The 27,635-nt window shown below is 39.3% G+C and overlaps 1 protein-coding gene across 1 annotated transcript in view; it reads right to left on the reverse strand.

Moving 5' to 3' along the window:
* Positions 1 to 27,635, reverse strand: part of LOC106091249 (uncharacterized) — a 100,831-nt gene that overhangs the window by 16,211 nt on the left and 56,985 nt on the right. The window lies entirely within an intron of this gene.

Here is a 27,635-nt window from a genome sequence, read left to right on the forward strand (position 1 = left end):
ATCGGATAGGAATTGCGCCCTCCATAGGCTCAAGAAGTCAAGACCCCAGATAGGTTTATATGACAGCTATATCAGGTTATGGACCGATTTTAACCATACTCAACACAGTTATTGGAAGTCATAATAAAACTTCTCATGCAAAATGTCAGGCAAATCGGATTAGAATTGTGCCCTCTAGTGGCTTAAAAAAGTCAAGATAGAAGATCGGTTTATATGGCAGCTATATCAAAATATGGACCGATAAGACCTATTTACAATCCCAACCGACCTACACTAATAAGAAGAATTTGTGCAAAGTTTCAAGCGGCTAGCTTTACTCCTTCTAAAGTAAACGTGAGTTCGACAGAAAGACGGACGGACGGACGGACATGGCTAGATCGACTTAAAATGATTCTATTGTAAATGAGTTAAATCGGTCCATGTTTTGATACAGCTGCCTTACAAACCGATCTTGGATCTTGATTTCTTGAGCCTCTAGAGGGCACTATTCTTATCCGATTTGGCTGAAATTTTGCATGAGAAGTTTTAGTATGTCTTCCAAAAACTGTTCTGAGCATGGTTGAAATCGGTCCATAACCTGATATAGCTGTCATAAAAACCTGTCTGGGGTCTTGACTTTTTCAGAGTCTAGAAAGCGTAATTCCTATCCGATTTAGCTGAAATTTCGCACCAGGTGTTGAGTTATGACTTCCAACAACTGTGCTAAGTATGGTTTAAATTGGTCCATAACCTGATATGGCTGCCATACAAACCGATCTTGGGACTTGACTTCTTGAGACTCTAGAGGGCGCAATTCTCTTCTGATTTGAAAGAAGTTTTGCGCGAGGTGTTCTGGTGTCACTTCCAACAACTGTGATTAGTATGGTTCAAATCGGTTCATAACCTGATATGGCTGCCATACAAACCGATCTTGGGTCTTGACTTCTTCAGCTTTTAGAGGTCGCAATTCATTGGCGGTAATTTTGCACGTGATGTTTTGATGTCACTTCCAACCACTGTGCTTAGTGTGGTTTAAATCGGTTCATAACCTGGTATAGCAGCCATATAAACCGATATAGGATCTTAACTTCATGAGCAGCTAGAGGGCGCAATTCTCATTCGATTTAGCTGAAATTTTGTATGAGCTGTTTTGTTATGACTTCCAATAACAGTGCTAAGTATGGCGCAAATCGGTACATAACCTGATATGACTACCATATAAACCTATCTGGGATTTTGACATCTTGAGCCTCTAGAGGGCGCAGTTATTATCCAATATGGCTGAAATTTTGTATGTTCTGAATCGATCTATAGCTTGATATAGCTCCCATGTAAACCGATACCGGATTTTGCTTCTTGAGCCACCATATTACACAATGACTTCTATTGGGTTGCCCAAAAAGTAATTGCGGATTTTTCATATAGTCGGCGATGAAAAATTTTTTCACAGCTTGTGTAGTTGCATTCTTTCTTCTGTCAGTTATCAGCTGTTACTTTTAGCTTGCTTTAGAAAAAAAGTGTAAAAAAAGTATATTTGATTAAAGTTCATTCTAAGTTTTATTAAAAATGCATTTACTTTCTTTTAAAAAATCCGCAATTACTTTTTGGGCAACACAATACAATGTTCAGCATTCAACTAATTTATGGTTCGAATCGGACTATAACTTGATATAGCTCCAATAGCATAACAGTTTTTATCCATTATTCTTTGTTTGCCTAACAAGAGATACCGCGCAAAGAACTCGACAAATGCGATCCAGGGTGGAAGGTATATAAGCTGCGGCCCGGCCGATCTTAGCACGCTCTTATTTGTTATGATCATGATAGTGACGATCCTGAAGTCCAGGCCAATCTTAGTCCCTTCCTATTTGTAACCTTGATATCTAACCTCCTCGTGATGTGATCTGAGATAGCTAACTTTAATATCCATTAATACTGGTGAGCTAAGAAGTGCCGCGGTTGACGCGTCAGACCAGTAACAAGACTGGCAAATTATCGATAATCGCATCATATGATATTTTCGATTTTTCTAATAACAAATATCGATGTATCGATATTATACTTAATTTGCCATCGCCTATATTTCAAACGAAAATAAGAAGTAACAATCTGGAGATCGATTTATATAGAATCAATATCAATGCACCGACCGAATAAAAACAAATTTAATAAAGTCTGTTGGAAGTCATGATAGAAATCTGTATACATAAAAAAGTTGCGTGACTGACTGACTGATCATCGCCCAGCCCAAACGGCTAAAGCTAGAATCATGAAATTTTGCATGAATATTGGTTTTGGATCGTAGGCACGGTATAAGGCTGAATTTGGTGATATTAGTACGTTTAGGTACCAAAAGTACGAAATGGTCTAGTGCAAACGGAAGCAGCTAGAATTATGTTCTTTGGCTCAAATTAAAGAGAATCTCGAAAAAATAAGGAAAAAAAACAAGTAAGAAGGCGTTAAGTTCGGCCGGGCCGAACTTTGGATACCCACCACCTCGGGTATATATGTGAATCACATTTCGTCAAAATCCAGTGAAAAATGCATACCTTATGCCCCATAGCAGCTCTATAGATATCATCCGATTTAGACCAAATGCTTATAAGTACAAGTCATTGTTCAACCGAGAGATCGGTCTATATGGCAGCTATATCCAAATCTGGACCGATCTGAGCCAAATTGAAGACAAATATCGAAGGGCCCAATACAAGTCATTGTCCCAAATTTCGACGACATCGGACAATAAATGCGCTTTTTATGGGCCCAAAACCTTGAATCGAGAGATCGGTCTATATGGCAGCTATATCCAAATCTGAACCGATCAGGGCCAAATAGCAGAAAGATGTCGAAGGGCCTAAGGCAAATCACTGTCCCAAATTTCAGCAAAATCGGACAATAAATGTGGCTTTTATGGGCCTAAGACCATAAATCGGAGGATCGGTCTATATGGCAGCTATATCCAAATTTGGACCGATCTGAGTCAAATTGACGAAGGATGTCGAAGGGCTCAACGAAACTCACTGTCCCAAATTTCAGCAAAATCGGATAATAAATGTGGCTTTTATGGGCCTAAGACCATAAATCGGAGGATCGGTCTATATGACAGCTATATCCAAATTTAGACCGATCTGGACCAAATTAACGAAGGATGTCGAAGGGCTCAACGCAACTCACTGTCCCAAATTTCAGCAAAATCGGATAATAAATTTGGGTTTTATGGGCCTAAGACCATAAATCGGAGGATCGGTCTATATGGCAGCTATATCCAAATTTGGACCGATCTGGGCCAAATTGACAAAGGATGTCGAAGGGCTCAACGCAACTCACTGTCCCAAATTTCAGCAAAATCGGATAATAAATGTGGCTTTTATGGGCCTAAGACCATAAATCGGAGGATCGGTCTATATGACAGCTATATCCAAATTTAGACCGATCTGGACCAAATTAACGAAGGATGTCGAAGGGCTCAACGCAACTCACTGTCCCAAATTTCAGCAAAATCGGATAATAAATGTGGCTTTTATGGGCCTAAGACCATAAATCGGAGGATCGGTCTATATGGCAGCTATATCCAAATCTGGACCGATCTGGGCCAAATTGACGAAAAATGTTGAAGGGCCTAACACAACTCACTGTGCCAAATTTCATCCAAATCGGATATAAAATGTGGCTTTTATGGGCCTAAGCCCCTAAATCTGAGGATCGGTCTATATGGCAGCTATACCAAAATTTGGACGGATCTGAGCCAAATTGACAAAGGATGTCGAAGGGCTCAACGCAACTCACTGTCCCAAATTTCAGCAAAATCGGATAATAAATGTGGCTTTTATGGGCCTAAGACCCTAAATCGGCGGATCGGTCTATATGGGGGCTATATCAAGATATAGTCCGATATAGCCCATCTTCGAACTTAACCTGCTTATGAACAAAAAAAGAATCTGTGCAAAATTTCAGCTCCATATCTCAATTTTTAAAGACTGTAGCGTGATTTCAACAGACAGACGGACAGACGGACGGACATGTCTAGATCGTCTTAGATTTTTACGCTGATCAAGAATATATATACTTTATAGGGTCGGAAATGGATATTTCGATGTGTTGCAAACGGAATGACAAAATGAATATACCCCCATCCTTCGGTGGTGGGTATAATAATAATGGAAAATCGTACCGGAAATGGGAGAAATAGTACGTTTAGTACCGCAATTGGTACTATTTGGTACTTTCTTTGTAATTTGAACTAGAGCTCTAAATTTGGGAACTTAGGTAATCTATGGCAACCTTAATCAGGTGCCTTTAAGAGTTTTTGGAAATTTTTACATTTGGGTACCATAAAAAAGTATCAAAATCTACGAAATGGGTGAACTTGATACAGGGCGGATGAATAGAGATAGAATTTAGAAATTTGACTTAAAAAACATCTGGTGCAAAAGGATGAGGGTGAAAAAAAAAACAAGTAAAAGAATGCTAAGCTCGGCTGGGAAGAATCTTGGGAACCCACCACCACGCATTCTGCTAAAATATGGCAGCTATATCTGGTTATAGACCGATTTGGACCGTACTTGGCACAGTTGTTAAGAGTCATAACAGAACACTATATGTAAAATTTCAGCTAAATCGGGTAAAAGTCGCGGCTTACAGGGGCTCAAGAAGTCAAATCGGGAGATCGGTTTATATGGGAGCTAGATCAGATTCTTGGCCGGAAGCCTCAATTTTCATACGATTTGGCCGAAATTTTGCACATAATGTTCTGTTATGACTACTAACAACTGTGGCAAGTACTCCCATATAAACCGATCTCCCGATTTCACTTCTTGAGCCCCTGGAAGTCTCAATTTTTATACGATTTGGCTGCACATAATGTTCTGTTACGACTTCCAACAACTGTACCAAGTACGGTCCGAATCGGTGTATAACCTGCAATAGCTCCAATGTGAACCGATTTCTTACTTTGACTTCCTGAGCCCCTGGAAGCCGCAATTTTTATCCGATTTGGCTGAAATTTTGTATGTTGTGTTCTGTTATAGTTTTTAACAACTGTACCAAGTAAGCTCCAAATCGGATAAGCTCCCATATAAACCAATTTCCCGATTTGACTTCTTGAGCTCTTGCAAGCCATAATTTTTGTCCGATTTGAATGAAAGCTTGAATGTAGTGTTTTGTAATGACTTCCAACAATTGTGCCAAATACGTTTCAAATCGGTCTATAACCTGATATAGCTCCTATGTAAACAGATCGCTCAATCATCCTAGTTCGGATCCTAGAAGCTTTAATTTTTGCTGGCCTGGTAGAAGTTTGGTATGTAGAATAATGCCCTTCAAATAAATTTATTTTGTATAAATTTTTAGCAGAATCCATGATGGAGGGTTCCCAAGATTCGGCCCACCCGAATGTAGCACATGTTTACTTATTTGTATACCCACCGCCAAAGGATGGGGGTATATTCATTTTGTCATTCCGTTTGCAACGCATCGAAATATCCATTTCTAACCCCATAAAGTATATATATTCTTGATCAGCGTACAAATCGAAGACGATCTAGCCATGTCCGTCCGTCTGTCCGTCCGTCTGTCCGGCAGTCTGTCCGTCCGTCCGTCTGTCTGTTGAAATCACGCTACAGTCTTTAAAACTAGAGATAGTGAGCTGAAACTTTGCAGAAATTCTCCTTTGGTCCATAAGCAGGTTAAGTTCGAAGATGGGCTATATTGGACTTTATCTAGCCCCCATATAGACCGATCCGCAGATTTAGGGTCTTAGGCCAATAAAAGCCACATTTATTATCCGATTTTGCTGAAATTTGGAACAGTGAGTTGTGTAAGGCCCTTCGACATTCTTCGTCAATTTGGCCCACATCGGTCCAGATTTGGATATAGCTGCCATATAGACCGTTCCGCCGATTTAGGGTCTTAGGCCCATAAAAGCCACATTTATTATCCGATTTTGCTGAAATTTCAGAGAGTGAGTTGTGTTAGGCCCTTCGACGTCTTTCTTTAACAGACCGATCTCTCGATTTAAGGTCTTGCGCCCATAAAAGGTACATTTATTGCCCGATTTTGCCAAAATTTGGGACAATGAGTTGTGTTAGGCCTTTAAACATCTTTCTTAAACTTGGCCCAGATCGGTCCAGATTTGGATATAGCTGCCATATAGACCGATCTTCAGATTTAGGGTCTTAGGCCCATAAAAGTCGCATTTATTATCCGATTTTGCTGAAATTTGGGACAGTGAGTTGTCTTAGCCCCTTCAACATCTTTCTTCAATTTGGCCCTGATCGGTTCAGATTTGGATATAGCTGCCATATAGACCGATCTCTCGAATTTAGGTTTTGGGCCCATAAAAGGCCCATTTATTGTCCGATGTCGCCGAAATTTGGGACAGTGAGTAAGGTTAAGGAACTCGACATATTTCTGCAATATGGCACAGATCAGTCCAGATTTGGATATATTGGGTTGCCCAAAAAGTAATTGCGGATTTTTCATATAGTCGGCGTTGACAAATTTTTTCACAGCTTGTGACTCTGTAATTGCAATCTTTCTTCTGTCAGTTATCAGCTGTTACTTTTAGCTTGCTTTAGAAAAAAAGTGTAAAAAAGTATATTTGATAAAAGTTCATTCTAAGTTTTATTAAAAATGCATTTACTTTCTTTTAAAAAATCCGCAATTACTTTTTGGGCAACAATAGCTGCCATACACCCCGATCTCTCGATTTAAGGTTTTGGGGCCATAAAAGGTAGCCGACATTTGGGACAGTAAGTTGTGTTAGGCTCTTCGACATCATTCGTCAATTTGGCCCAGATCGGTCCAGATTTGGATATAGCTGCCATATAGACCGATCTCTCGATTTAAGGTTTTGGGTCCATAAAAGGCGCATTTATTGTCCGATTTCGCCGATATTTGGGACAGTGAGTTTTGTTAGGCTCTTCGACATGTTTCTGCAACTTGGCTCAAATCGGTTCAGATTTGGATATAGCTGCCATATGGACCGATATCTCGACTAAAGTCGTGGCCCCATAAAAGGCGCATTTATAATCCACAATTGAACAATGACCTGTACTTATCAGGATTTGGTCCAAATCGGAACATATTTAGATGTAGCTGCTATGACGAAAGGTGGTTTACATATATACCCGAGGTGGTGGGTGCCCAAAGTTCGGCTCGCCCGAATGTAGCAGGTTCTTACTTGTTTTTTTTCTCAAGCATATATTCATTGTTTTTTGTTTCATTCGTAATCGTTTGAACTTTTTCTGCAATTTTGTGTTTGTCTGACTATAGATTTTTAAATAAGAAAACGTCACACATACATACACTACGTATGTATGTCAATTTGTTTTTATTTTAATTGTCTGCACATGCATGCATGAAGGTTATTTTAGATGGTCTATTTTTAATTGGGACTACATACTGTAGTGCCATGTACTGCAACATGGAATTCAAAATACAGGTTAAATGCAAACAATCTGCAGCAGAGGGGCAAGGCCATGGGAATGTTTCAATTGGATTTTAATTGAATTGTTCAGAATTCTCTCCCTGACTCTTCTCCTCCGCTGTGTATTAAACAATGAGCATAAAAAGGATTATTCTGCAAGGATTTGAGTAGCAAAAAAGTTCAATAGAAAGTTGTCAATATTTTATAATTTTGTTTCATTTAAAACAAACTTCTGATAACAATTCAAGAAGCCGTTGTAACAAATTTCTGCCAAATCGGATGAGAATTGCGCCCTCTAGAGGCTCAAAAAGTCAAGACCCAAGATCGGTTTATATGGCAGCTATATCAGGTTATGTACCGATTTGCGTCGTACTAAGCACAGTTATTGGAAGTCATAACAAAACACCTCATGCAAAATTTCAGCCAAATCGGATGAGAATTGCGCCCTCTAGCGGGTCAAGAAGTCAAGATCCAAGATCGGTTTATATGGCAGCTATACTAGATTATGAACCGATTTGAATCATATCTGACACAATTGTTGAAAGTGATACTAAAACACCACGTGCAAAATTTCAATCAAATCGGATGAGAATTGCGCCCTCTAGAGGCTCAAGAAGTCAAGACCCAAGATCGGTTTATATGGAAGCTACTAGCTGACCCGGGCCCGCTCCGCTGCGCCTTCATTTACTTTATATAGAACAAAAATTTTCCTTGGAATATTCGTTTTCGACAATTAAAGAGCTTTTAGTGAGATACTATGCTACGAAAATATTGGGCTGCCCAAAAAGTAATTGCGGATTTTTCATATAGTCGGCGTTGACAAATTTTTTCACAGCTTGTGACTCTGTAATTGCATTCTTTCTTCTGTCAATTATCAGATGTTACTTTTAGCTTGCTTTAGAAAAAAAGTGTAAAAAAAGTATATTTAAGGTTCATTCTAAGTTTTATTAAAAATGCATTCACTTTCTTTTAAAAAATCCGCAATTATTTTTGGGCAACCCAATAGTATATCGCTTGACTAACAGTGTAAAAATATAAGTGCCTTTATCTGAATGCCATATGAGCTTTGTTGGTCTACGAATTTAAGTTTGGATGTAAGGTGTACTCCATTCTCCATTCACTGTATTTCAGCCCGATATTCTGATTTAGGGGTGTTTTCGGGGGTGCGGTGGTCCCCCAGACACTTGGCCCTGAAAAAATATCAGCATCGTGTTCTTCTCTCAAATACCATTTATTTTAATCCCATATTGCCATTGGTTTTGAGAGGAGTTTACAGGATGAGGCGTCCCCCAAACACATGGCCCTTTCATTTGAGCCACATTTTGGCATGATCGAAAAATGTTTACCCTTTGGGGGGTGTTTTGGGGAAGGGGTGATGCCCTAAATACATGGTCCTACATTTGGATATCAAATTCGTGGTCTACTCCCAAATACCTTTATTTGAACCCCATATATGGCGATGATCAGTAAAAAATTGCTGTTTGTGGGGTATTTTGGGAAAGGGGTAGACCCCCAGAAAACTGGTCCTGAAAATGGGTATCAATTCTTGCTCTACCCCCCCAATTCATTTCATTTAAGCTCCACATTGACATGGTCGGTAAATATGCCTGATTTAGGGGTGTTTTGGGGTTTGGGGTGGTCCCCCAAACACTAAGCCCGGAAAATATTGGGTTGCCCAAAAAGTAATTGCGGATTTTTTAAAAGAAAGTAAATGCATTTTTAATAAAGCTTAGAATGAACTTTAATCAAATAAACTTTTTTTACACTTTTTTTCTAAAGCAATCCGCAATTACTTTTTGGGCAACCCAATATATCAGCAACGTGCTCTATCCTCATATATCTATATATCATTTATTTGAACCCCTCAAAATTGGATATCAAATTCGTTTTCTAATCTCATTTAAACTCCTTATTGCAAATATGTCCAGTTTGGGGTATTGGCCCTAAAAACTATGAAAATTTAGTTCCACTCTCTTTAATACCCAAATTGTCTTGTCGTGAGCAAATAAGTCCTACTTGGGGGTTGCTATGGTGGTGGCACGTCCCCTAGAGAGTTGGTCCCTAATGTTGATATCAGATATGTGATCTACTTCCAAATACCATTAATTTGAGCCCCATATTTCCATAGTCGGCAAACGTGACCGGCTTGGGGGGTGTTTTGGGGGATGGGCGGCCACTCAGTGAGTTGGCCTTGAAAATATATATCGGATTCGTGTTCTACTCTAAAAACCCCTTTATTTGAGCCTCATATTGCAATAGTCAGCAAATACGTCCTATTTGGGTGGTGTTGTGGGGGTGGCGTGACCCCCTAGACACTTTTCCCGAATATTGATATCAGATTCGTGCTTTACTCCCAAAGACCTTTCATTTGAGCCCCATATTGCTATGGTCGTAAATTTGTCCCCTTGGGGGGATGTTTTTGGGGAGAGGCGGCCTCCTAAACTTTTGGTTCCATATTTGGATATCAGATTCGAATTCTACACTCAAATACCTTTTATTTGAGCCCCATATTCCCATGGTCAGTCAGTAAATAAGATCTGTTTGGGGGGTGTTTTGGGTAAGGGGTGGACCCCCAGAAACGTGGTCCCACATTTGGATATCAGATTCATATTCTACTCGCAAATACCTTTCATTTGAGTCCCATATTGCCATGGTCGATAAATATGTTCGATTTAGGGGTGTTTTGGGGGTTGGGGTGGTCCCCCTAGCACTTGGTCCGACAATTGGATATCAGATACGTTTTCTTATCCTAAATACCTTCCATTTGAGTCCCATATTGTCGTGATTGGTCTAAATATATGTTCTGTAGGTTTTAGGGTGGGGCGGCCCCCCTAGGTACCCCATCCGAAATTTGGGCACCAAATTTTTAATTTTAGGTTACTATATGAGAGCACACAAAATTTTGCTTAAATCGCACCACCAATCTCTGAGATTTGCCGTTTCTGAAAATTAGGGTAAGGGGGAGGGTCCGCCCCCCTTCAGATATCAAAAAATTTAGTACCCTATTTTCACCACGCGATCATTATGCACCATTTGTGAAAATTTCAAGAAAATCGGTTCAGCCGTTAATGAGTCTATAAGGAACACACAAACAAACAAGCAAACCTACCTTTTATATATAAGATATCAAAATATGGACCGATTTGGTCCATTTACAATCCCAACCGACCTACCCTAATAAAAAGTATTTGTGCAAAATTTCAAGCGGCTAACTGTACTCCTTCGAAAGTTAGCGTGCTTTCGACAGACAGACGGGCGGACATGACTAGATCGACTTAAAATGTCATGAAGATCAAGAATATATATACTTGATGGGGTCTCAGACGCGTATTTCGAGGTGGTACAGACAGAATGACGAAATTAGTATGCCCCCATCCTATGGTGGAGGGTATAATAAAAGTTGATGACAAATCAGCGATTGTATGGCACCTAGAAGCTCATAAAGTCAAATCTGAGGCTCGTTTTATCCATTATCTATCCATTATACAAATATTTCAAGACTTTTAAAAATTGCTCAAATTGATTAATCGATCTCATAGGATTTTTTCTTAGTTCGCTGAAATACAAAAAAAAAACACGGACTTGCAATGTTCCTTAAAATTCGTTTCCTTTTACTTTTGGGATTTCCTTTTTTGTTATCGAACTTTTTGTCACACATTCTCAAAGGACATATAAATTTGTAAACTGCAATAAAAATGGAAAACTTTATACACCTTAAAGCGGAACAACTACTGCGGAAATGTTGAAACGGCGAAAATCGCCAATAAAGTTGTCCAAAACAAAAATAAAGAAGAAACAAAAAATACCAACTTCAATGGGCGAGTATAACGAGCGAAAATATGTCACACCATAAAAGTGAACAACTTTTGTATGCCGAATGTCATGAAATTAACGCCGCTTCCGAATGGCTAAGCCTTTCAGGGAGTTTAAAGTTTTTTCTTTCACTTTTTTCTACTTTGGCAAAGTTTCTTGTTTCAGGTATAAGAAGAGCAAAAAAACAGAAATTTTTTCAAGAATTTGTGGGGGAGATGATAAAAAGACGACAAGTTGAAGCACATTGTTTGAGAAGGGGTTTTAAAAAATTTGGCGAATTTAAGGAATTTGTTGTACACTTTGTCGGAATGGATTGACATCTAAGGAGCCGAAAAACTTATCCAATCCTTAAACCAATACCGGGTGCATAGAGACTGGACAAACTTTATTCTAAGAAATAGATGGATAGACGAAATAGCACAGAAAACGTCACAGTGGAGTGGCATTTCATATTCACTCCTATGGGCCATCACCATAAATGTTGTCCTACGGATCCTGACTGAAAGGGGTTTTAAACCAGTGAACAAATCCAAAGCAACTTCGTCGGCGGCTGCTAGACCAAAATGTTGATGTTTTGTTGCAGCAGTGTGTTTGTTGTACACTGAGGCGGCAGTCCTCGCCGATGAAGGACTTCATCGGGTGAATCCGGTACGTAAAACCGGCTGGCATGGGATTGACCAAAATGTTGGTTTGCGGCGGCGGTTCGTCCGCTGCGCCCATTTACAAAATTTAAGGTGATGGCTATAGAAATTAGCATTTTTTGGTGATTTATCGTTCAATTTTGTTGGTCGAAAAATATTCAAAAAAAGAGGCATAGACAAGTAAGAAAAATTTGTTGATTTAATGATTATTATGGCGGCCTGGTCTATTTTATACCCTCCACCAAAGGATGGGTTATACTTATTTCGTCATTCTGTTTGTAACTCCTCGAAATATTCGTTTAAGACACCATAAAGTATATATGTTATTGATCGTCATGACGGACGGATAGCCATGTCCGTCCGTCTGTCTGCCAAAAACACCCTAACTTTCGAAGGAGTAAAGCTATCCACTTGAAATTTTGCACAAATACTTCTTATAAGTGCAGGTCGGTTGGGATTGTAAATGGGCTATATCGGTCCATGTTTTGATATAGCTGCCATATAAACCGATCTGGGATCTTAACTTTTTGGTCCACTAGAGGACGCAATTCTTATCCGATTTGGCTGAAATTTTGCATGAGATGTTTTGTTATTGTTTCTAACATTTGTGTCAATTATGGTTCAAATCGGTCCATGTTTTGATATAGCTGCCATGTAAACCGATCTGGGGTCTTGACTTATTAAGCCTCTAGAGGACGCAATTCCTATCCGATTTGGCTGAAATTTTGCATGCTGTGTTTCGTTATGACGTCCATCAACTGGGCCAAGTACGGTGTAAATCGGTCCATAACCTGATATAGCTGCCATATAAACCGATTTTGGATCTTGACTTCTTGACTCATTAGAGGGCGCAATTTCTATCCGATTTGGCTGAAATTTTGTATGAGATGTTTTGTTATGACTTCCAACAATTGTGCCAAATATAGTTCAAATCGGTCCATAATCTGATATAGCTGCCATACAAACCGATCTTGACTTCTTGAGCCTCAAGAGGGCGTAATTAATATCCGATTTGTCTGAAATTGGTCTGAATCGGTCTTCAGCCTGATACAGCTCCCCTATAAACCGATCTCCCTATTTTATATTTTTAGCCCCTAAAAGGCCCAATTCTTATTCGATTTCGCTGAAATTTTACACGTAGACTTCTACTATGGTCTCCAACACTCAATTCAATTAGCATAGCAATTTTCTTCTTTTATCCTTTGTTTGTCTAAAAAGAGATACCGGGAAAGAACTCGACAAATGGGATCAATGGTGGAGGGTATATAAGATTCGGCCCGGGCGAACTTAGCACGCTTTTACTTTTTTGCAGAAATTGACGGAACGATTTAAACCGCAAGAGCCATTGAAAACGACGGAGGCGTGGCTAAAGCAAAATTGATCAGCGGCGGCACACTGTCGGCAGACGTCGGCACGGTTTCATTCATTCACATTCTCTAAGGAGTAGTAATCTGAATAAGCTGTGCAGAATAGCCGAAAGGATGGCATACAACTGGACTTCCTTAGGCGTCTGATTGTAAATCCCGAGGAAACAGTGATCAGTCTGTTAACGAGTAAGACGCAGGTGGGCCAATGCGAGGCGCCACGTTTCCTTAACAGAATGGTTTCAATATCGGACAAGGTCAAATAGTAGGTAGTGATCTTGGAAAAGAAATTGAACTGGAAGTGTCACACCCAGGAGCGTACTGAAGAGGTCACAAATGTTGGAAAAGGTCAAATAGTGGGGAGGGATCTTGGAAAAGAAATTGAACTGGAAGTGTCACACCCAGGAGCGTACTGAGGAGGTCACAAATGTTGGACATTATGTAGATGGGCCATAGGCTCGAAACGGAACCTGAACCCGAGAAAAGTCCACTGGTTCTACAGCAGCGTGATTAGACCATTACTGAACGCCTCCGTTGTTTGGTGAACGGCGTTGGAGAGAAAGAGCAGCATTGGTACATTACAACAACTTCTGAGAAAATGTTGTCTAAGCGTAGGGCGGGCATATCGGGCTCTGGAGACTATTCAAGATATCAGGCCCATATACATACACACATAGATTAAGTATGAGACAGCCACTGTGGCTATGAGACTTAAGGCGATGGGAGAGTGAATAACAGATAGGGGTAGGTCTTATCATGGCAACATTCTCAAGGCGACGATAGGAAACATGGATGGATCGAATTTCTGATCGGTTGTCTGAGACTCCACTTGAGATTGAGTGTAAAAGCTGTCTTGGGTTGGCGGAATACTGATATTGTGATAGAATGGTTCTGGTTGCCTACTTTGAAGACCCAGAGACTGATATATATTTCCGACAAGCTGATCATAGTATGGTGCTGCAGGAGGAAGTCTGGGCGATCTTTGAATGCGTGAGGTGGTGCGCTATTAACGCAAAGATGACGAGTGAAAAAATCTTTACAGACACTAAGATGGACATTGGAGGCCACCGCAGCGCATAGGTTAGAATGTACGTCTATGACGCCCAACAACTGGGTTCAAATCCTGGCGAGAATATCAGAAAAAATTTTCAGAAGTGGTTTTACCCTCTTATGCAGGTGACATTTGTGTGACACTATGTCATTTAAAAACAAGTAAAAGCTTACTCGGCCGGGCCGAATCTTATATACCCTCCACGATGGATTGCAATTGTCAAGTTCTTTGCCCGATATCTCTTTATAGGGAAACAAAAGATTATGGATGATAATTGCTATGCTATTGAAGCTATACCAAGTTATAAACGGATTGGGGTCATTGGCTTGGTTGTTGGAGACTAAAGTGGAAGACATTGTGCAAAATTTCAGACAAATCGAATAAGAATTGCACCCTCTATAGGCTTAAGAAGTATAATAGGGAGATTGGGTTTTATGGCAGCTATATCAGGTTATGAACCGATTTAGATCATATTTGGCACAGTTGTTAGAAGATAAAGCAAAACACCTAATGCAAAATTTCAGCCAAATTGGATAACAATTGCGCCCTCTAGAGGCTCAAGAGGTCAGGATCCGAAATCGGTTTATATGGCAGCTATATCAGGTTATAAACCGATTTGTGTAATACTTGGCACAGTTGTTGGAAGCTATAACAAAACACTTCATGCTAAATTTCCAAATCGAATAAGAATGGCGCCCTCTAGAGGCTCAAAAAGTCAGGATCCGAAACCGGTTTATTGGCAGCTATATCAGGTTATAAACAGATTTGATCCATACTTAGCACAGTTGTTGGAAGTCATAACAAAACTCCTCATGTAAAAAATGAAAAATTCAGCTGAATTGGACAATAATTGCGCCCTCTAGTGGATCAAAAAGTCAAGATCCAAGATAGGTTATATGGCAGCTATATGAAAACATGGACTGATATGGCCCATTTACAATCCCAACCGACCTACACTAATAGGAAGTATTTGTGCAAAATTTCAAGCGCCTAGCTTTACTCCTTCGAAAGTTTGTGCGTCTTCGACAGACAGATGGTCGGGCAGACGGACGGACATGACATTTTAAGTCGATCTAGCCATGTCCGTCCGTCTGTTTGTGGAAAGCACGCAATGTTTTGTAGGAGTAAATCTTGAAATTTTGCACAAATACTTCTTATTAGTGCAGGTCGGTTGGGATTGTAAATTGGTCATATCGGTCCATGTTTTGATATAGCTGCCATATAAATCGATCTTGGATCTTAACTTCTTGAGACACTAGAGGGCGGAATTCTTATCCGATATGGCTGAAATTTTACATGAGGTGTTTCCAACAACTGTGACATTTATGGTTGAAATCGGTCTACAACCTGATATAGCTGCCATATAAGCTGATCTTGAATCTTGATTTCTTGAGCTTCTAGAGGGCGCAATTCCTATCCGATTTGGCTGAAATTTTGATGACGTATTTTATTATGACATTCAACAATTGTGCCAAATAAGGTTCAAATCGTTTCATAACCTAATATAGCTGCCATATAAACCGATCTGGAATCTTGACTTCTTGAGCCTCTAGAGGGCGCAATTATTATCCGATTTGGCATAAATTTTGTACAACGGCTTCTCCCATGACCTTCAACATATGTGTCAAATATGGTTTGAATCGGTGTATAGCCTGATACAGCTCTACTATAAACTGAACTCCCTATTTTACTTCTTGAGCAATGACTTCTACTATGGTCTCCAAGATAAAATTCAATTATGGTTCAAATCGGGCCATAACTTGATATAGCTCCAATATCGAAGCAACTCTTTTCTTTTATAGTTTGTTTGCCTAAAAAAAGATAACGGGAAATGCACTTGACAAATGTGAGTATATAAAAGATCGGCCCGGTCGAACTTAGCACGTTTTAACTTGTTTTTGCTGAGAACGGCGGATCGATTTAAGTCGCAAGAGCCGATGAAAACGACAGCGGTGCGGCTGAAGCAAAATAAGTCAGCGATGTTAATATCTCTAAAGGATCTAAGAGAGGGCATGACACTGGGCAAGACCTACACCTAGAGAAATTTGTAAGTAAAAACAGCTAACATGTTTGCTGTAACAGCAGAAAGTCTGCTGAAAATGGGACAGCAGAAATTTCTGCTTAAACAGCAAACATTTTCTGCGGCTTTCAAATGGTGGAAAGTAAAAAAAAATGATTACATATTTTATAAATATTTCAAATATTATACCCACCACCGAAGGAATGGGGGTACATTCATTTTGTCGTTCGAAATATCCATTTCCGACCCTATAAAGTATATATATTCTTGATCAGTGTAAAAATCTAAGACGATCTAGCCATGTCCGTCCGTCCGTCTGTTTTTTGAAATCTCACTACAGTCTTTAAAAAATAGAGATATTGAGCTGAAACTTTGCACTGATTCTTTCTTTGTCCATAAGCAGGTTAAGTCCGAAGATGGGCTATATGGGACTATATCTTGATATAGCCCCCATATAGACCGATCCTCCGATTTGGGGTCTTAGGCCCATGAAAGCCACATTTATTATCCGATTTTTCTGAAATTTGGGACAGTGAGTTGTGCTAGGCCCTTCGGCATTCTTCTTCAATTTGGCCCAGATCGGATCAGATTTGAATATAGCTGCCATATAGATCGATCTCTCGATTTAAGGTTTTGGGGCCATATCATACTCATTTATTGCCCGATTTCACCGAAATTTGGGACAGTGCGTTGTGTTAAGCCCTTCGACATCCCTATTCAATTTGGCCCAGATCAGACCAGATTTGAATATAATCACCGTATAGATCGATCTCTCGATTTAAGGTCTTAGGCCCATAAAAGGCGCATTTATTGTCCGATGTCGCCGAAATTTGGGACAGTGAGTTGTGTTGGGCCACTCGACATCCTTCTTCAATTTGGACTAGACCGATCTCTCGATTTAAGGTTTTGAGCCCATAAAACGCACATTTATTGTCCGATGTCGACGAAATTTGGTACTCACTGACCTAAATGTTAGGCCCTTCGACACCCCTCTTCAATTTTGGGGCCATAAAGTACGCATTTATTGTCCGATTTCACCGAAACTTGGGACAGTGAGTTGTGTTAGGCCCTTCGACATCCCTGTTCAATTTGGTCGAGACCGATCTCTCGATTTAAGGTTTTTGGCCCATAAAAGGCACATTTATTGTCCGATGTCGCCGAAATTTGGGAAAGTGAGTTAAGTTAGGCCCTCCGACATCCCTCTTCAATTTGGTCCAGATCGGATCAGATTTTAATATATCGGCCATATCGGTCGATCTCTCGATTGAAGGTCTTGGGACCATAAGAGGAGCTTTTGTTGTCCGATTTCGCTGAAGTTTTGGGCAGTAAGTTGTGTTAAACCCTTCGAAATCCTTTTTTAATATGGTCCAGATTTGGATATAGCTGCCATATTGTCCGATCTCGCGATTTTAAGTCTTGGCCCCTTAAAAGGGGCAGTTATAATCCGATTTCGCTGAAATTTGACTCAGTGACAGTAAGTTGTGTTAAACCCTTCGAAATCCTTTTTTAATATGGCCCAGATTTGTACAGATTTGGATATAGCTGCCGATCTCTCGATTTAAAGTCTTGGCCCCTTAAAAGGCGCAGTTATAATTCGATTTCGCTGAAATTTGACATAGAGACTAATGTTAGGCTTTTCGACATCCATGTCGTATATGATTCAGATCGGTCTATGTTTGGATATATCTACTAAAAAGGCCAATATTTTGTTCTACAAAATTTAACAATGACTCCTACTTATTAGACCACTAGATGTCCATGCAGAATTTGGTCGAAATGGGATCATATTTCGATATAGCCGCTATAGGGGCATAAATTGTGAATTTTTCTCCGGATTATGACGAAAAGTGGTTTACATATATACTCGAGTTTGTGGGTATCCAAAGTTCGGTCCGGTCGAACTTTACGCCTTTTTACTTGTTCGTTAATTTTTTACACTTTAGCCGTGATTTTCTCGTGAGTCGTGAGCGTTTCGTGAGTAGTGAGTGTCTCGTGGGTGTTTCGTTAGTCGTGATTTGTGTCGTGAGCATGATTTCATTCGCTCACGAATGAGGAGTATTAACTCTATCACGGTCACGCGCGATCACGTCATCGGATTTGGATCTCACTCACGTATTACGTGGCACACGAGTGATTCACGCGTGACAGGACAACTCACGTGCACATCTGTAGTGTACAGATTACGTCAGGGTCAAAACTTTGGCTGTGTTGGATAGTATACCTCTTTACGAGTGGCGGGTCGCAGTAGTAGGAGAGAATTTACCATGGCTTGCCAGTTGTGTAACCCAAAGGTTTTTCTTTGAAGGTGGGACTGATTAGGAAAAACAACAAAAAAGCTATGCAGAGATTGACTTGACTTTAAGTTCACTAGTCTTTCTTCTGACTATTCACTGAAAGCCCTAAGGCCAGTATAGCAAATTTCACTTATACAAACACTTACACCTACTCACACACACACAGTAACATGAAAGCAAACATGTTAAACTAATGGTTCTTAAACTTTAGTATAACTTGAGCGTTATGGGCTCAAAGGATTTTTGCCTAACAAAACCGTACACAAGCCTAATAGTGGCAAAGGTGAAATGCATATAACCGCAAAAATTAAGTCGTTACAATTTTCAAGTTTATGAAAGTGGACTTGTAGCAAACATCCCACTTTGATACACACGTGCTGGCAAAAGGATACACTGTGGTCACACGTATGCTACACATACCAGAACACACTGTTGGTTAAATATCCTTTGGCGAAATTGTGGGATGTTGCCATAAGAAATTACTTGAAAGGTGATTACAAAGCGTCAAGTTTTAATTTTTTTTTTTTGGATTTCGATTGAGGGTAGGGGTAGGAGGGTGATATTAAGATCACCTTCCTGTACTTTTCCTTTACGGCAAACGGGGAAAAGAATAATGACCTGGCTATATATGTGTGCTTGTATGTATGTTTTCGCACACACACACACACACACATAAATACAAGCATGGTCTTTACAAATTATTGCACCTAGGGGATATATAAAGAAAATGATACAACCTGGAATTAGATTGAATTTCGTAATAAAACCCCACATATAAAAATGGAGCAATTCGCCTGGAATAACCCCTTAAACTCGAAATAACATTTAAGCTAAAATATTTCAAAGCCCTTAAGGAAGGAGGAACATTTTGTTATGATATGTGTGATGGGTTCAACAGGCAAATATCAATTAACAAATTGCACTTCAAGGGTCCTAATGTGGACTACTTTCGGTGGAAGCAGAGAGTGGTAATGGATTGGATTGAAATCAAGTCCTAAGTAAACAGAATATCTTATTTAATTAACCCTAATTTTATTTTGGTCTACAGCAATTTCCAGGCAGGCAAGGATTGAGTCATGGCCTGAGTGTTTTTATTTAAAATTCTCTTAGATATCAGTTTTCAGAGCATATTGTTGGTTTTGGCGAAAACATATGGTGACTACACCACATCACTCTGTAGAGAAATTTAGGTTTAGGAGAAATAAGGTTTAAGAAAAACTTTCACAGAAACCTAGATTTTTTGAGAAAATTTAGTGAAATTTTGTCTTGAGAGAAAATTTAATTGAAAATTTATCTTTAGCGAAAATTTTATTGAATTGTAGAGAAGATTTTATTTCAGACCAGTGGAAGAAAAGTAAAAGTTGGGGAAAGCCGATTAAATAATACCCTACAGCACCTAGATATATATCGGAGCTATATTTAAGTCCGAACCGACTTTGCACACCTATTGGGACGTCAAATAAAACAACTAGAAAGGCGTTAAGTTCGGCCGGCATAGGACAATAAATGCGTCTTTTATGGGCCCAAAATCTTAAATCTAGAGATCGGCCTATACGGCAGCTATATCCAAATCTGGGCCGATCGGTGCCATATTGCAGATGTGTATCGAGGTGCTTACTTTAGCTCACTGTCTCAAATTTCGGCGACATCGGATTATAAATGCGCATTTTATGGCCCCAAGACCTTAAATCGAAAGAGCGGACTATATGGCAGCTATATCCAAATATGGACAGATCTGGGCCTAATTGAAGAAAGATGTCCAAAGGCCTAACACAACTTACCGTCCTAAATTTCAGCAAAATCGGATAATAAATGTGGCTTTTATGGGCGCAAGACCTTAAATCGAGGGATCGGCCTATATGGCAGCTATATCCAAATCTGGGCCGATCTTTGCCATATTGCAGAAGTGTGTCGAGGGGCTTAACTTAACTCACTGTCCCAAATTTCGGTGACATCCGACAATATATGCGTCTTTTACGGGCCCAAGACCTTAAATCGACAGATCGGTCTATATGGCAACTATATCCAAATCTGGACCGATCTGGGCCAAATTAAAGAAGGATGTCGAGTGGTCTAATGCAACTCACTGTCCAAATTTCAGCAAAATCGGATAATAAATGTGGCTTTTATGGGTCTAAGACCCTAAATCGGCGGATCGGTCTATATGGCAGCTATATCCAAATCTGGACCGATCTGGGACAAATTAAAGAAGGATGTCGAAGGGGTTAACACACCTCACTGTCCCAAATTTCGGTGACATGGGACAATAAATGCGCCTTTTATGGGCCCAAGACCTTAAATCAAAGCTACAATATATCCAAATTAGAACCGATCTGTGCCATGTTGCAGAAGTATGTCGAAGGGCCTAACACAACTCACTGTCCCAAATTTTTATGGGCGCAAGACTTAAATCGATAGATCGGTCTATATGGCAGCCATATCCATATCTGGACCGATCCAAATTGAAGAAAGATGTCGAGTGGTCTAATGCAACTCACTGTCCTAAATTTCAGCAAAATCGGATAATAAATGTGGCTTTTATGGGCCTAAGACCCTAAATCGGCGAATCGGTCTAATAGAGGCTATATCCAAATCTGGATCGATCTTGACCAAATTGAAAACGCATGTCAAGTGACCTAACACAACTCACTGTCCTAAATTTTGGCAATATCGCATAGAAATTTGGCTTTTATGGGTCTAAGACCCTAAATCGGCGGATCGGTTTATATGGGGGCTATATCAAGATATAGTCCGATATAGCCCATTTTCGAACTTAATCTGCTTATGAACAAAAGTAATCTGTGCAAAGTTTCAGCTTAATATCTCTAGTTTTAAAGACTGCAGCGTGATTTCTACAGACAAACGGACGGACATGGCTAGATCGTCTTAGATTTTTACACTGATCAAAAATATATATACCTTATAGGGTCGGAGATGGATATTTTGATGTGTTGCAAACGGAATGACAAAACGAATATACCCCCATCCTACGGTGGTGGGTATAAAGAACCAAACATGTGAGAATGGCCATAATTTGGGGAGAGCAAAACTTTGGTGTTACCACCGCCATAAATCTCAACGAAACTTTTGCTGGTAAAAAATACCCTCCACCATAGGAAAAGTAAAGATAGCCGCATGAAATTTTGCACAAATACTTCTTATTAGTGTAGGTCGGTTGGTATTGTAAATGGGCCATATCAGTCCATGTTTTGATATAGCTGCCATATAAACCGATTTTGGGTCTTGACTTCTTGAACCTCTAGAAAGCGCAATTCTTATCCGATTGGAATGAAATTTTGCACGAAGTATTTTGTTATGATATCCAACAACTGTGCCAAGTATGGTTCAAATCCGTTCATAACCTGATATAGCTGTCATATAAACCGATCTGGGATCTTGACTTCTTGAGCCTCTAGAGGGCGCAATTCTTATCCGATTTGAATGAAATTTTGTGTGACGGATCCTCTCATGACCATCAACATACGTGTTTATTATGGTCTGAGTTGGTCTTTAGCCCGATACAGCTCCCATATAAATCGATCTCTATATTTTACTTCTTGAGCCCCCAAAGGGCGCAATTCGAATTGGCTGACATTTTACACAGGTCTCCAACATATAATTTAATTGTGGTCCGCACCAGACCACATCTTGATATCGCTCTAATAGCAGAGCAAATCTTTTCTTATATCCTTTTTTGCCTAAGAAGAGATGCCGGGAAAAGAACTCGACAAATGCGATCCATGGTGGAGGGTATACAAGATTCGGTCCGGCCGAACTTAGCACGCTTTCACTTGTTTAAGTGTCCTTTAAGTAATCCCCGATATTCAAATTGAATAATAATTGCAATAATTTAAAGCACAAAAAAAAAACAAAGGCAAACAAATACGCGCTTATTTTAATGGTCATATTTGTGCTGCCATAAAAGATGTTGGGAATTACTTCTGTTTAGCGCTATAGCCGTCGTCATTGTCGCGCCATCGCCATAATCGTCATCATCATCATCATCATCATAAGGGGCTTTGGGTGATTTGTGGTTATACTCACGTGTCTTGTGAGAATATTCAAAGTCCCAAAGCCAATATAAGTTGGAGTATGGATGTGTCTTTTCGCTAAGGCAAGCGACACACCTTTGTTCAATAAATTTTTAATGCAATTTTGTTGTTTTTTTGTTACTTTTTTTTTTGCTGTTTGTCTGCAAAACAAATAAAACTGATACAGGTTGCCGACTGCCAGGGTCCGCATCAGCTTCTACACCATTACCAGTCAATATGGCCCTACACAATTCACAATCGTATGCGATGGGAGTGTATCCCATCGATGGAGTAATATAGTGCGGTGAGAATGTGGTCATTAAACTTTATTTTCCATTGCAATGTTTTTTTTTTGGAATTTGGTTTTTTATCTGGTCTTATTATTGAGGTGGTGGCGTCTGGGACAGGTTTTTATATGCAGTACTTATGGTTGACAAGAATTTGGTTCTTTGGGTATTACTAATCTTTTTTATTAGTTGGCGGGGTATTTGTTTTGTTATTTCGATCAATTTTTGGCATAAAGGTTTGTGTGTTTGTTTTTCTTTTTTTTTTTTTTGATTTCATGGCGCACTTTACACATATTTTCAATAATTTTTCAATTGTATTGTTGTGGCCATAAATCAATGAACTTTGGGGAGGATTTCATTAAAAGGATTTCAAGTAATTGGAAATTTTCTAGGTGACTTGGTTGGAGAGAGACCTTCTAACAGTTTTAACACAGCAAAGTCCTGGTGAAATGTATTAAAGATAAGTTGGAAAGGACTGGAAGGATAAAATGGGGACTTCTCCTGTAATTAGTTTAACCAAAGTGTTTATTATATATATACCCTACACCACTACTGTGGTATAGGGTATTATAACTTAGGGCATTTGTTTGTAACACCCAAAAGGAAGAGAGATAGACCCATTGATAACTATACCGATTGACTCAGAATCACTTTCTGATTCGATTTAGCTATGTCCGTCTGTCTGTCTGTCCGTCTGTCTGTACGTCTGTCTGGTTGTCTGTTTGTCCGTCTGTCTGTTTGTCCGTCTGTCTGTTTGTCCGTCTGACTGTCCGTTTGTCTGTCTGTCCGTCTGTCTGTCTGTCTGTCCGTCTGTCTGTCCGTCTGTCCGTCTGTCCGTCTGTCCGTCTGTCCGTCTGTCTGTCCGTCTGTCTGTCCGTCTGTCTGTCCGTCTGTCTGTCCGTCTGTTTGTCCGTCTGTCTGTCCGTCTGTCTGTCCGTGTGTCTATCCGTCTGTCTGTCTGTCCGTCTGTCCGTCCGTCTGTCTGTCCGTCTGTCTGTCCGTCTGTCTGTCCATCTGTCTGTCTGTCCATCCGTCTGTCTGTCCGTCCGTTTGTCTGTCCGTCTGTCCATGTTAATTTGTGTACAAACTACAGGTCGCAATTTTCATCCGATCGTCTTCAAATTTGGTAGAGGCATATTTTTCGGCCTAGAGACAAAGCCTATTGAAATTGGAAAAAAATCGGATCAGATTTGGATATAGCTCTCATATATATTGGTTCGATTTGCAGTAATAATGCAATAAAAAGGTCATTTGATAACCGATTCTCTCGAAATTTAGCAGGAAGGATTTTTTTATGACTCTCGACATTATTAGTGAATTTCATAGAAATCAGTTCAGATTTAGATATAGCTCTCATGTATATATATCGCCCGATTTTTACTCCTAGAGCCACTGCAAGTGCATGTATTGATCAATCTTTCCAAAATTTTGTACAACGCCTTCCTCGATGACCCCCACAATATATGAAAAGTTTGCTTGAAATCGGATCAGATTTGGATATAGCTCCCATATATATGATCGTCCGATTTGCATAAATAATGCAATAAAATGGTCATTTGTTAAACGATTCTCTAGAAATTTGAGAGGAACGATTTTCTTATGACTCTCGACATTATTAGTGAATTTCATAGAAATCAGTTCAGATTTAGATATAGCTCTCATGTATATATATCACCCGATTTTCACTCCTAGAGCCACTGCAAGCGCATGTATTAATCAATCTTTCCAAAATTTTGTACAACGCCTTCCTCAATGACCCCCACAATATATGAAGAGTTTGCTCGAAATCGGTTCATATTTGGATATAGCTCCCATATATATGATCGTCCGATTTGCATAAATAATGCAATAAAATGGTTATTTATTAAGCAATTCTCTCGAAATTTGGCAGGAAGGATTTTTTTATGACTCTCGACATTATTAGTGAATTTCATAGAAATCCGTTCAGATTTAGATATAGCTCTCATATATATTTATCGGCCGATTTTTACTTCTAGAGCCACTGCAAGCGCATTCATTGACCAATTTTCCAAAAACTTCGTACAACGCCTTCCTCAATGACTACCACAATATCTGAGGAGTTTGCTCGAAATCGGTTCAGATTTGGATATAGCTCCCATATATATGTTCGTCCGATTTGCAGAAATAATGCAATAAAAAGGTCATTTGTTAACCGATTCTCTCGAAATTTGGCAGGAAGGATTTTTTTATGACTCTCGACATTACTGGTGAATTTCATAGAAATCAGTTCAGATTTAGATATAGCTCTCATGTATATATATCGCCCGATTTCTACTCCTAGAGCCACTGCAAGTGCATGTATTGATCAATCTTTCCAAAATGTTGTACAACGCCTTCCTCGATGACTGTCACAATATCTGAGGAGTTTGTTCGAAATCGGTTCAGATTTGGATATAGCTCCCATATATATGATCGTCCGATTTGCATAAATAATGCAACAAAATGATCTTTTGTTAACCGATTGTCTCGAAATTTGAGAGGAACGATTTTCTTATGACTCTCGACATTATTGGTGAATTTCATAGAAATCGGTTCAGATTTAGATATATCTCTCATATATATATATAGCCCGAATTTCACTCCTAGAGCCATTGCAAGCGCATTTATTGACCAATCTTCCCTAAACTTCGTACAACGCCTTCCTCGATGACTACCATAATATCTGAGAAGTTTGCTTGAAATCGGTTTAGATTTGGATATAGCTCCAATATATATGTTCGTTTGATTTGAATAAATAATGAAATAAAATGGTCATTTGTTAAGCAATTCTCTCGAAATTTGGCAGGAAGGATTTTTTATGACTCCCGACATTACTGGTAAATTTCATAGAAATCCGTTCAGATTTAGATATAGCTCTCATGTATATATATCGCCCGATTTTCACTCTTAGAGCCACTGCAAGCACATGTATTAGTCAATCTTCCCAAAATTTTGTACAACGCCTTCCTCGATGACTACCACAATATCTGAGGAGTTTGCTCGAAATCGGTTCAGATTTGGATATAGCTCCCATATATATGATCGTCCGATTTGCATAAATAATGCAACAAAATGATCTTTTGTTAACCGATTGTCTCGAAATTTGAGAGGAACGATTTTCTTATGACTCTCGACATTATTGGTGAATTTCATAGAAATCGGTTCAGATTTAGATATAGCTCTCATATATATATATCGCCCGATTTTCACTCCTAGAGCCACTGCAAGCGCATTTGTTGACCAATCTTCCCAAAGTTTAATACAACGCCTTCCTCGATGACTACCACAATATATGAGAAGTTTGCTTGAAATCGGTTCAGATTTAGCTATAGCTCCCATATATATGTTCCTCCCAATTTGGGAAATATTGTAAGAAAGTACTCATTTTTTAACCGACTCTCTCGAAATTTTGCAAGGAAGGATTTTCTTATGACTCTCGATATTACTGGCGAATTTCATAGAAATCGGCCCAGATTTAGATATAGCTGTAATATATGTATATCACCAGATTTTCACCCCAAGAGCCACTGCAAGCTCATTGTCTGACCAATCTTGCTAAAATTTTCCATAATGCTTTCCTCGAGGACTGCCATATTATCTGAGAAGTTTCCTCGAAATCGGTTCGGAATTACGTAGTTATTACAGTTTGGCAATATTTGCTCGCCGAGGTCCATCGAAATTGGTTCAGAATTGGATATAGCTTCCACATTGTACTTATTTTACTTTACTAATTTGCTTTTCATGTATTTTAATTCTTCCTACCATACATAATAAATCAGTTTGATTTTTTTTTATTTTCGATCTAAAGCAATTAGATTTTAATCCATGTCAATTCAAAGTTTAAAGTTTTTCATATTCAAATTTCCTATATTCATACTTCTCTTAGCAATGGTCTAATGGTAAAGGTGTGTCCTTTTTCAGTTGTCTCTCCAAAGTATTTCGTTGCATTAAACTACATTCAAGGGCTTTGGTTCGCTCCACTGGCAAAGCGAAACAAAACAGACTCTGCTATGTTGCAATGTCTCCTTTCTAGTACTGTGTAAATGTGGTGGCTTCAACTTGAACACGTACCAGCACCTTAACGAAGTTTTAGTTGCAACAACCAAATAACTTTTCTTGTCGGCCATTTGTTAGTCACATACTCGTACAAGAAGAGTCACACCCACACACCCACCCACCCATTAAAGTCATTTTGCTTGAGCACCTGACAAAAGTACGTTGCCAGTGGGGGAATATGATTTGTAAATGTAGAACATTTTTAAAGACTCATATCAAATATTCTTGCGTTTTATATTCGCCTTTTTGTTAATGACCGTTGTATCTGCTAACAAGTAAGAGCGTGCTAAATTCGGTTTGGCCGAATCTTATATACCATGATCGATTTAGACCATCTTAGATACGTATGTTGAAGGTCATGAAAGAAGCCATTGTACAAAATTTCTGCCAATTTGGATGAGAATTGCGCCCTCTAGAGGCTTAAGAAGTCAAGATTCCAGATCGGTTTATATGGCAGCTATATCAGGTTATGTAGCGATTTGTGCCATACTTAACATAGTTATTGGAAGTCATTAAAAACAACTCATGCAAAATTTCAGCCAAATCGGACGAGAATTGCGCGCTCTATTGGCTCAAGAAGTCAAGATCCAAGATCGGTTTATATGGCAGCTATATCAAAACATGGATCGATTTAAATCAAACTTAACACAGTTGTTGGAAGTGATACCAAAAC

Source organism: Stomoxys calcitrans, chromosome 1 (genome assembly GCF_963082655.1).
Source record: "Stomoxys calcitrans chromosome 1, idStoCalc2.1, whole genome shotgun sequence".
Taxonomy (NCBI): domain Eukaryota; kingdom Metazoa; phylum Arthropoda; class Insecta; order Diptera; family Muscidae; genus Stomoxys; species Stomoxys calcitrans.